Here is an 11,290-nt window from a genome sequence, read left to right on the forward strand (position 1 = left end):
GACCTTTCACCACCATTACCTCTGTTTTGTTAACATTCAATTTCGAATCATGTTCACTCATCCAACTTCCAATCATTTCCACATACTTTTGCAAGCAAAGATCTATGTTAGGGATGTCTTTTATCGGGAAGAAGAACAGAATATCATCGGGATATATTCTGCATTGCACACCCATCTCTTTAAATTTCTTCTCCAATAAGGCCATAAATTATCTTGCACAGAAATATAGAACATGGTAGGAGTGGTGTAGACAGAGACTGTGTCTGAATTCAAGAAGGCGTGGGATCTCTTAAAGAGAGAAAGAGATAATGGTTACTGTGGATGGGCAGACTGGATGGGCCATTTGGCCTTTATCTGCCAACAGGTTTGTTTCTATAACTATAAAAGTTCTATGACATCACAATGCAGGTTTAAAGAGCCTTAGCCTATAGGAAGAGGAGATATAAATGCAATAGGAAGAGGAGATAGTGGATGCTGCAGATAGACAGATTGGATGGGCCATTTGGCCTTTATCTGCCATCATGTTTCTATCTATAATAATAAAATGCTAAGCGCGCATGCGCACTCTCACCGCATGCTTCCCTGATCCCTGTTCTGTCGGGCTGTGGCGGTAGGAGTGCGCATGCGCGCCAGACAAGCCTTCCTGCTCTCCACCTCGCGGCTGCAGAAACGGCCCCACACTGGCAGCTTCAGGCTCATCCAGCTCCAGCACAGCAGAGAGTCGGCAGTACAGACTAATCAGTTTCTCCTTCCTACCCGCCATCCGACCGGCTCCCTTAGGCCCTTCCCGCACCTCTCCCTTCCCTTCCCGCGGTCCCAACTCCAAACCTGCCGACTCCAGCAGCCTGCAGCACTGTACACACGCTGCTTCGGGGCCTTCTACTGCCCTGATTTACTCTGGCACGTCCCTAATGACATCATCAGAGCAAATCAGGGCAGTAGAAGGCCGTTAATGTATCGGGCTATAAGACTAGTGTTTCTAAACAATATTTGACTGCAGAAGCTTTACAAAAACTAAGAGCAAGAATGTGTTTTCCCTTTCTTATAGAACATAAGAAGTTGCCTCCACTTTTTCACTCAGAGGGTGGTGGACACATGGAACGCGCTCCCGGAGGCTGTGATAGGCCAGAGCACACTACAGGGGTTCAAGGAAGGTTTAGATAGGTTCCTAAAGGATAAGGGGATTGAGGGGTACAGATAGAAGTAGAGATAGGTTATGGGAATAGTCAGGGACCACTTCACAGGTCATAGACCTGATGGGCCGCAGCGGGAGCGGACCGCTGGGCGCGATGGACCTCTGGTCTGACCCAGTGGAGGCAACTTCTTATGTTCTTATGTTCTATAAGAAAGGGAAAACACATTCTTGCTCTTAGTTTTTGTAAAGCTTCTGCAGTCAAATATTGTTTAGAAAGAGGAGTTAAATGCTGACTTCTGATTATCTATTTGATAGCACAGAGCGTAAGAGGCATTTCTTTACCTTTTAGGGCCCCCCCCTTTTTTTTTTTTTTTATTAAGCTGTACTAGAGATTTTTAGCACAAGCCAGCACAGTAAATGCTCCAATGCTCACAGAAGTCCAATGAGCATCGGAGCACTTGCCTCGCCAGTCCGTGCTATAAACCTCTAGCGCAGCTTGATAAAAGGTGGGGGTGGGGAGGGGATTAGTTTTCTCAGTATCCCTGTATGTTTCATACGCATCTTTATGAAGATCAGTGGAACAGCTGAGAAAATGATTCACATCCTTTTATTATGACTGAGGTTAAGAGCTCCTGAAGCCTTTTGTGAGCTTCATCGGCATTAATGACTGATTCTATTTATAAAGCTGAGCAGTGGCATTTACGGACCATAGAAGAATGATTTCATGACTCATAAATGACGCTAAGCATTATCCAAGCTATAATTTTCTCCTGTAGTTTAGAAGAGTTCATTTCAAAGTTTCAAAGAGCCATACATTCCAATATTAGCAAGCTCTGCCAGGAGATGGCAAGGGATTTGGGGACAGGAAGGGCACTACTGTAAATTCTCAATGAGAAAAAAAGAAGAAACAGTGACAATTTCTTGCAACTACTATCTCGACTACGGTCCAGAACATTAGTCTAACTAGGGATAATGCAGATATAGACACCAGCTGCACTTGGAAGGATGACTGTCATAGCTAAGCTAGGCAAAGGCTGGGATGCATCCAAAGAAGTTTTGTCAGCCGGAAGCCCGAAGTTGTAATGCCGTTGTACAGGTCCTTGGTGAGACCTCATCTGGAATGTTGTGTTCAATTTTGGAGGCCACATTATCAAAAGGATGTGCTGAGAGTGGAGTCGGTTCAGCGAATGGCCACCAGGATGATCTCAGGACTCAAGGATCTCCCATATGAAGAACGTCTAGGTAAGTTGCAGCTATACTCTCTCGAGGAACGCAGAGAGAGGAGAGATATGATAGAGACGTTCAAATATGTTACTGGCCGTATTGAGGTAGAAGAAGATATCTTTTTCCTTACAGGACCTACGGCACCATGAGGGCATCCGTTGAAACTCAGGAGTGGGAGATTTCATAGCGACACTAGGAAGTATTTCTTCACCGAAAGGGTGGTTGATCGTTGGAATGATCTTCCACTTCAGGTAATTGAGGCCAGCAACGTGCTCGATTTTAAGAAAAAATGGGATAAGCGTGTGGGTTCACTTCGAGGAAGTGCTTAGGGGGGAGGGTCCTTAGAGTGGGCAGACTTGTTGGGCCGGTGGCCCTTTTCTGCCGTCATATTCTATGTTTCTATGTAGCTGAGAGCTCAGATTGCTGAACTGGTTGGGCGCAGCGCTAAAGTTCCCGAGGAAGGGGGAGTTTCCTCCGAAACGGAACTCTGTAGAACCAAGGGGTCCTTTTACCAAGGCGCGCTAATCGATATAGTGCATGCTAACCAATGTAGCGCGGACTAAATGCTAGGGCGCCCATTATATTCTGTGGGCGCCTTAGCTTTTAGTGTGTGCTAATCTTTACCACGCACTAAATCGGTTAGCGCGCCTTAGTAAATGGACCCCTAAATGCAGCACGCCGCTGAAGATTTGAATTCATTACATTGCTTAAGACAGTGTTTTTCAACCGCTGTTCCGCGGCACACTAGTGTGCCGCGAGATGTTGCCTGGTGTGCCGTACGGTCAGGGCCGCCATCAGGGCAGTACCACCAGTCTAGGGAGAGGGGCGGTCCGCCCCACGTGGACAGGAGAGAGCTGGACGGGGGACCCGCGGAGTTCAATACATTTCGAGCCGCGAGGCTCGTCTTCTGTTCCTGCCTGCCCTGCAGCTAACATATAGCCGATCGCAAGCGTTCCCCGATGTCAGCGCTGACGTCGGAGGGAGGGCTTAAGCAAAGCCTGCCCTCCGACGTCAGCGCTGACGTCGGAGAATACTTCCGTTCGGCTATTTGTGTGCGGCAGGGCAGACAGGAAGCAGAAGACAAGCCTCGCAGCTTGAGCTTCGTTTTGCTGAGAAAGTTGCAAAGATGGGCTGGGAGGCAAACACGGAACACAAAAGGGGGGAGGGAGTGCGTTTTGGACACAAGGCATGAACTTGGGAGAGAGGAAGGGAGGGAAAGAGATGCTGAGGTGGGGGAGGGAATGGGTTTTTGGACACAGAAGGCATGGACTTGGGAGAGAGGAAGGGAGGGAAAGAGATGCTGAGGTGGGGGAGGGAATGCGTTTTTGGACACAGAAGAAATGGACTTGGGAGAGAGGAAGGGAGGGAAGGAGATGCTGAGGTGGGGAAGGGAATGAGTGTTTGGACACAGAAGAAATGGACTTGGGAGAGAGGAAGGGAGGGAAGGAGATGCTGAGGTGGGGGAGGGAATGAGTGTTTGGACACAGAAGAAATGGACTTTGGAAAGAGGAAGGGAGGGAAAGAGATGGTTGTGTACACGGGGAATAGAAGAAAGGAGAATTTTTGGTCATAGGGAGGGAGTGAGGTACAGATAGTGGCATACCAGGGTGGGGGGGGGGGCGGTCTGCCCCACCCCGGGTTTACGTCCCAAGGGGGTGCACAGCTGGCCACCCTCCAGTGTTGTCCCTAGGCCGGCAAACTGCGTCTCTTTAGCCACTTGAGTGCCACCGCCGCCAACGGTGTTGTTGGCGGTGGCAGCATTATAAAATACTTTCTTTGTGTTTATTTGATTCCTATTCAAGAGAATTACTTTATATATAGTCAATATAGGCACAGAGTTAAATTTTTTAACATTTTCTAATGGTGGTGTGCCTCGTGATTTTTTTCATGAAACAAGTGTGCCTTTGCCCAAAAAAGGTTGAAAAACACTGGCTTAAGAGAAGTGTTTGTTCTTTGAAAGAAATTACTGTATGTGCTTATCTATCTATTTTAACATTATGATTTTATTTCGGTAAACCGCCTAGGATTAGGCGGGTAAATTTTTTAAAAATAAAAATAATAAATCACAGCACGCCACTGAAATTTGTGCGATGCGTACAGCGTTTACTTTTTCATTTTACTTTTTTGTCAGCATTACTATTGTGAATTTACTACGGGGCTCCTTTGACTAAGGTGCTCTAGCGTTTTTAGCGCACGCTAACCACATAGAAAGATGACGGCAGAAAAGGGCTACAGCCCATCAAGTCTGCCCACTCCATTTACCCACCCTATTAAGTCTGAGTGCTAATGACCTAGTTCCTTAACTCGACCGTCGTAGGAATCCCACGTGGATGTCCCATTTATTCTTAAAGTCGAGCACACTGGTGGCCTTGATCACCTGCACCGGAAGTTTGTTCCAGTGATCTACCACCCTTTCTGTGAAGAAATACTTCCTGATGTCACCACTAAATTTCCCTCCTCTGAGTTTGAGCGGGTGCCCCCTTGTGACCGAGGGTCCCTTGGGAAAGAATATATCGTTTTCCACCTCGACACGACCAGTGACGTACTTAATGTCTCAATCATGTCACCCCTTTCTCTGCGCTCCTCCAGGGTATAGAGCTGCAGTTTGCCCAGTCTTTCTTCGTATGAGAGGCCCTTGAGTCCGGCGACCATCCTAGTGGCCATCCACTGGACCGATTCAGCTCGAAGCACATCTTTCCGGTTATGTGGCCTCCAGAATTGCACACAGTATTCCAGATGAGGTCTCACCATGGTTCTGTAGAGTGGCATTATGACTTCAGGTTTGCGGCTGACGAAGCTTCTATTGATACATCCCATCATTTGCCTTGCCTTGGATGAGGCCTTCTCTACTTGTTTGGCAGCCTTCATGCTAAATGCAAAATACTAACGCAAGCTCTATGGAGGTGTTAGCGTTTAGCATGTGCGGTATTGTAGCAAGCGCTAAAACCGCTAGTGCCCCTTAGTCAAAGGAGCCCTATGTCCACAGGCACTTGCCAGGGCGCGGGCCATGTCGGGTCTTGAAATAAACACACTAATCAAATAGAGGATCTGAAGGATAACTTATATTACCTTTATTCAACAGTTTTTTCTTTTGCACATAAAGTGCTTTCATTTATAAATAATTTAATTTTTATTTTTTTTTCCGATTTTATTTTCATTTTATTTATGTTGAAATATATTTATTAATTAAATATCAAAGTGCACGCATATAAAGATGACAAAGTAAAAGTTTTCTTGAAAATTTGCACAAAACAATCCCCCATCCCCCCCTCCCCCCCTCTCCATCCATATCACCCAACTATTCCAAATCGTGAGCTTGCAAAACAATCACTACTCCAAGTCAAACATTCAAAAGTCTACTCCAGGCATGAGGAGTCAGATCCATCCAAAAGCGTTCCCAAATCTGCTGAAAACGACATCCCGGACTCTCAATGATTTAATTTTAACCCATTTATTCTGAACATAATAATAATAATAACTTTATTTTTGTATACCGCCATACCCAGAAGAGTTCTAGGCGGTTCACATTGGTTAGAACAAATTACAAGTGGTTACATGCCAAATTGATCATAGAGTTGCGAACAGCAAGGAGAAAGAAGTTACGAGTGGGTACATACCAAAATTGATCATAGAGTTGCGAACAGCGAGGAGAAAGTAGTTACAAGTGGTTACATTCCAAATTGATCATAGATTTGCGAACAGCAAGGAGGAAGAAGGGGGGAGAGGAGGGAGACGGGGGGGGGAAGAAGTGTCGGTAGGAGGGAGGAGGAGGATTGAAGAAGGGGCATTAAGGGTCTTGGTCTCGGAATAGGTGGGTTTTAAGTGCTTTTCTGAAGTTGAGGTAGTTGTAGGCTTTGAGGACCATTTGGGCCAGCCAAGGGTTTAGTTTGGCGGCTTGGAAGGCATAGATTATTAATTATTAATATTACATATTATTAATATTACATTATTAATATTACATATTATTTATATGTTTATTAATTAATTAATTAATAAACATATAAACAATACCCTAATTTGCAAATAGAACTCAGGTTGAAGTATCATAAATATGCATAATTCTCAGTAAAGAGACCTCTTATAACTTAGATGTTGTTTCGAGTCCTCATTCTGAATGCATGTGATGTAATCATTTACGTCAAACCCTCCTTCCTAACCTCAAATTAAATTGTTTATGTATCTATTAATTTATTGAGATATTTATTAATAAAATAGTTAGAGATCTAACTAACTAACTGGGGAGTACAATTTTTAAAAATTTATTTAACTTCCATCAACTATATATTATACTAAATATGTACTGTGTACAAGAGTAACAACACTTATCTTAATGGCTTTCCAGCCAAAGCCAACGTTAGGGGACCATGAACTGCCCGGCGCTCTTACTAAACTTGGAGCGTTTCAGCTAATAAATAGCCTTCTTCGGGGGACAATGTTGCTGTTATGCCACTTGCCTTCTAAGTTCGTAAACCTTCTTGCCATAGGCATAGTGGCACAAGAGCAACATTACTCTTTACTGAGAATTATGCATATTTATGATACTTCAACCTCATTATAGATTGTGGGGATGAGTTCTGTTTGCAAATTAGGATATTGTTTATATGTTCAGAATAAATGGGTTAAAAATTAAATCATTTATAAATCAAAGCACTTTTATGTGCAAAAGAAAAAAACTGTTGAATAAAGGTATTATAAGTTATCCTTCAGACACCCTATTTAATTAGTGTGTTTATATCTAAGTGTGGGTTGGATAATCTACAAATTGATCGATGCAGCTAATAAATTGATCGTTTGGTGCAGTTGGGTCTTGAAATAAAGGCTGTTTCCCTGTGACTGTGTCTCTGCCTCATTGCGCCATCTGTGTCCTTTCACACTTTCTTTGCAATGAAACAAATCAATGCATCTCAAAAGCACACACAATACAAATATCTTTAGATAACCAGGCATGCATTGTTATTTAAAACTGACATGGAAATAAAAACATTTCCTGGTTTCTAAAATGAAACAGGAAAGAAAAACACCATATCGGCGGTCAGTATTCAGCTGGCAACCGAGAATGCTTTTGCAATGCTAACCACCATTGGCTAATTTATTCCCTCTTTTACAAAACCGCGAAAGCAATTTTTAGCGCAGGCCGGCACGCTGAATGCGCTGCGCTGCTCCGGACGCTCATAGGGACTCTGAGTGTTGGGAGCAGCGCAGCGCATTCAGCGCGCTGGTCTGCGCTCTAAACCGCTTTTGTGGTTTTGTGAAATGGTGTGGGGGGGGGAGGTACTAGATATTCATTGTCAGCCCATGTCCAAGCATCAGTGCTATCTATCAGGGCCAGCAACGATACCTGGAAGCTATGTGGGCAAAGCCAATATTTAGTGCCACATTATCATAGTTAACTGGGTAAACTGAATATCACTGATACCCTCATAACATCTGGGACCACCTCAGACTTTCCTGGTAGTGTTGGACGTTGCTGAGATAGTCAGGCTCGGATTCTCTAAAAGGCACCGATTTTGGTGGCCACCTAAAAAGCGGCCGCCGATCGCGTGCAAATCACATGATGGCCAATCCACACAGCTGCTGAAAGAGAACGCTGCAAAAAGCAGTAGTCCCAAAGTCAGAAGCAAAAGGCCACGCTTCCACAAAAGAATGTCCACGCAGTACACCAAGTGGAGCCTGTCCTTGGACCCAGGAGTTTTGGAATACAAAATACTTTATTTCAAATTGTGAACAATAACCACACAAGCACTGGAACCTAGACCCAACACAAGCCGTGTTTCGGCCCCCAATGATGCAACTTCCTTTTTCTGCCTGGGCAGACCGCGGCAGAAGGAACGCAGTGAGGGAGGCCGCAAGCTGCATTTCAGAGTCGCAGGGCTGCCAGTTCCCTGCAACAAAAATGGATGAAAAGTTGAACGAAGGTGAAGGTGATGTTGGACTAGCATGCTTAGAAGGGGAAGGACATACTGGGCCAGGAAGCCCACTGAAGCAACTGTTTATTTTTTAAAAAGTAGAATGGAGGAGGGGTTTCAAAGAGGTGCCAGACTTGGGAGTGGGGAGTGGAGGGTAAAGTGGAAGAACTTATAGAGCCAGAAACAGAGGGTACTAGAGAGAGAGATGGTGGGCAGTGGTCTGGAGGGAGAGAAGAGAAAGGGAGAGAACTTTGACATGGAATGCTGTGAAGGAAACGGGAAAGAGATACTTGAAGGGAGGACAATTGGGAAGAGAAAGGCACAGAATGTGAACCTGGGGGTGTAGAGGAGGGGCGGGACCGCGGCAGAGGAAACAGAGCCGAAACAGCGCAAAGATCGCTGGCATTGCGATCATGCTGCAGGCTGCTTCCCCAGGTAAATGGTACAGGGAGGCAGGAGGGGGGGGGAATCCAGACACGAGACCTGGACGTCGAGGGCTGAACCGGATGCAAGGGGGGGTAACCGGACCGGGAGCACTCCCTCAGGGCTTGCACCCGGGGCGGAACGCCCCCCCCCCCTTGGTACGCCACTGCTCTAGGGGGGTAAAATCAAGGGGGCAGGTCATTAGAGTGGGCAGACTTGATGGGCTTTGGCCCTTTTCTGCTGTCATCTTCTATGTTTCTATGTTTGCTAGGTAGTGAATTACAGGCTCCGAACCACAATATTTGTATTTATTTATTTATACCCCGCCTTTCCCAAGGCGGGTCACAATAGAGTACATACACAAACAGAGTCACATACAGTATAACAAATCGAACATCAATAAAACATAAGAGTGATAACGTAAAGCCTCCTAAAATTACAAAGAGGCTACCAGCGCCTTGCATCAAAAAACTACAGATCAAGTCTCATAATTCATCTTACAGAAGAGGTGTTTCCTCAACATTTTCTTGTTTAAGATTTATTTAAAAAAATTATATATTGCCTACAAATCTGAGCAGTTTAGTCAACATACAAATTATTTAAACGCAATACCTCTTATATCTAACAAAAGCTGCTACTACCCACTTTGCTGACCATAGCCATGCTTATTCACATAATCTAATATAATAAAACGGTAAGCCGCGCATGCGCACTTCCTATGCATGTGCCGGTTTTCCGTGAGCTGTAGCAACCCATAGGAAGTGCGCATGCACGGCTTACGGTCTGGCCTAACACGAGGCAAGACAAGTGCGCATGCGCGCCCTTCCCTGCGGAGCGGCGGCTGCCGGCCGTTAGCACCCCCTGCCCTCTCCATCGCCTCCCGGCTCTAGCGGCATAGGCAGCACTATAAACACGCTGCTTCACGCCCTTCTCTACCGATTTCCTCTTCCGCGTCTCTGATGACATCATCGGAGACAGACGCGGCAGAGGAAATCAGCAGTAGAAGGCCGCGAAGCAGCGTGTTTAAAGTGCTGCCCACGGGGCTGGAGCCCCGAGGTTTGTCGGCGGTGGGAGGGTCAGGAGCAGGCCGGATCGACAACAGCAGTAAAAAAGGGGGGAGGGGGCCGAACGGAGCATGGAAGAGAAGGTAAGAGAAGGGAAAGGGGGGTGGGGAAAAATGCTGCTACTGCTTCTGCACAGGAAAGGGGGGGATAGGAGGGAAATGCTGTTGCTGCTGCATAGGGAAGTGGGATGGAAATGCTGCTGCACAGGGAACTGGGGAAAAATGACAGAAAGAAAGAAAGACACAGGGGCAGGGAGAGGGACAGAAAGACAGACAGAGAAAGGGGGCCAGAGAGAGAGTCAGCGGGAGAGGGAAAGGGGGCTGCTTTGGGGGAAGAGGTGTGCTGGGGGGAGACAGAAGGTGCCATGGAGAGATAGGGAAAGGGGGCTGCTTTGGGGGGAGGTGTGCTGGGGACAGACAGCTTTGCTCTGGGGGGGGGGGGGGAAGACAGAAGAGGGTCATGGAGAGACATTTGGGGGGGAGGTGTATGCTGAAGACAGACAGACATATATTCTAGCACCCGTTAATGTAAAGGGCTTAAAGACGGGCCCCTTGTTGAGTTGCTTCGGAATAACTGAATGGCCAGAGCCTTACAATAATGGAATTGCTGAAATAGCCTTTATCGAACATAGGCCCTCTTTTTACAAAGGCACGCTAAGCGTTTTAGCGAAGATTTAGCACGCGCTAAATCAACACCTGCGCTAACCGCTAATGCATCCATAGGATAACATGCATGTGTTAGCATTTAGTGCGTGTATAGCACGCGCTAAAAAGCTTAGCGCACCTTTGTAGAAAAGGGGATTAGAGAATGACACGGGAACAAATTTGTCCCCATCCCTTCAGGAACTCAATTTCCCCCGTCCTGTCCCTGTGAGTTTTGTCGCTGTCCCTGTCCCATTCCTGAAAGCTCTGCCTTAACCGCACAAGCCTCGGACACTTATGATTTTAAAGCGTTTGAGGCTTGTGCAGATGAGGACGGAGCTTAGGCATTGGTGGAATGAGGCATCATGACATCACAATCTGAGCTCTAGAATGTTGCTACATAGGATTTTAAAGTGTTTGAGGCTTGTGCAGATGAGGACAGAGCTTAGGCATTGGTGGAATGAGGATAATTATTATGACATCACCATCTGAGCTCTAGAATATTGCTACTTATTATTTTAAAGTGTTTGAGGCTTGTGCAGACGAGGATGCAGCTTAGGCATTGGTGGAATAAGGCATTATGATATCACAGTCTGAGCTTTAGAATGTTGCTACTTAGGATTTTAAAGTGTTTCAGCCTTGTACAGATGAGGACGGAGTTTGCAGGAACGGGGCAGGGAGAGGAAAAGAACTCGCGGAGACGGGACGGGAAAATGAGTTCTCTCGGGGAAACATTTGTCCCCATGTCATTCTCGAATACAACATGAGCAGTGGTATTATTTGTCAATTTCTTTTTTCCCAATGGTGAACAACGTTCTTTTAAAAATACAAACAAACCCAAAAATTATAAAACCAGTTATTCTAGAGAAACAGAGGAGTTCTTGAGCTTGACATTTT

The sequence above is a fragment of the Geotrypetes seraphini genome, chromosome 1, assembly GCF_902459505.1.
Source record: "Geotrypetes seraphini chromosome 1, aGeoSer1.1, whole genome shotgun sequence".
Taxonomy (NCBI): Eukaryota; Metazoa; Chordata; class Amphibia; order Gymnophiona; family Dermophiidae; genus Geotrypetes; species Geotrypetes seraphini.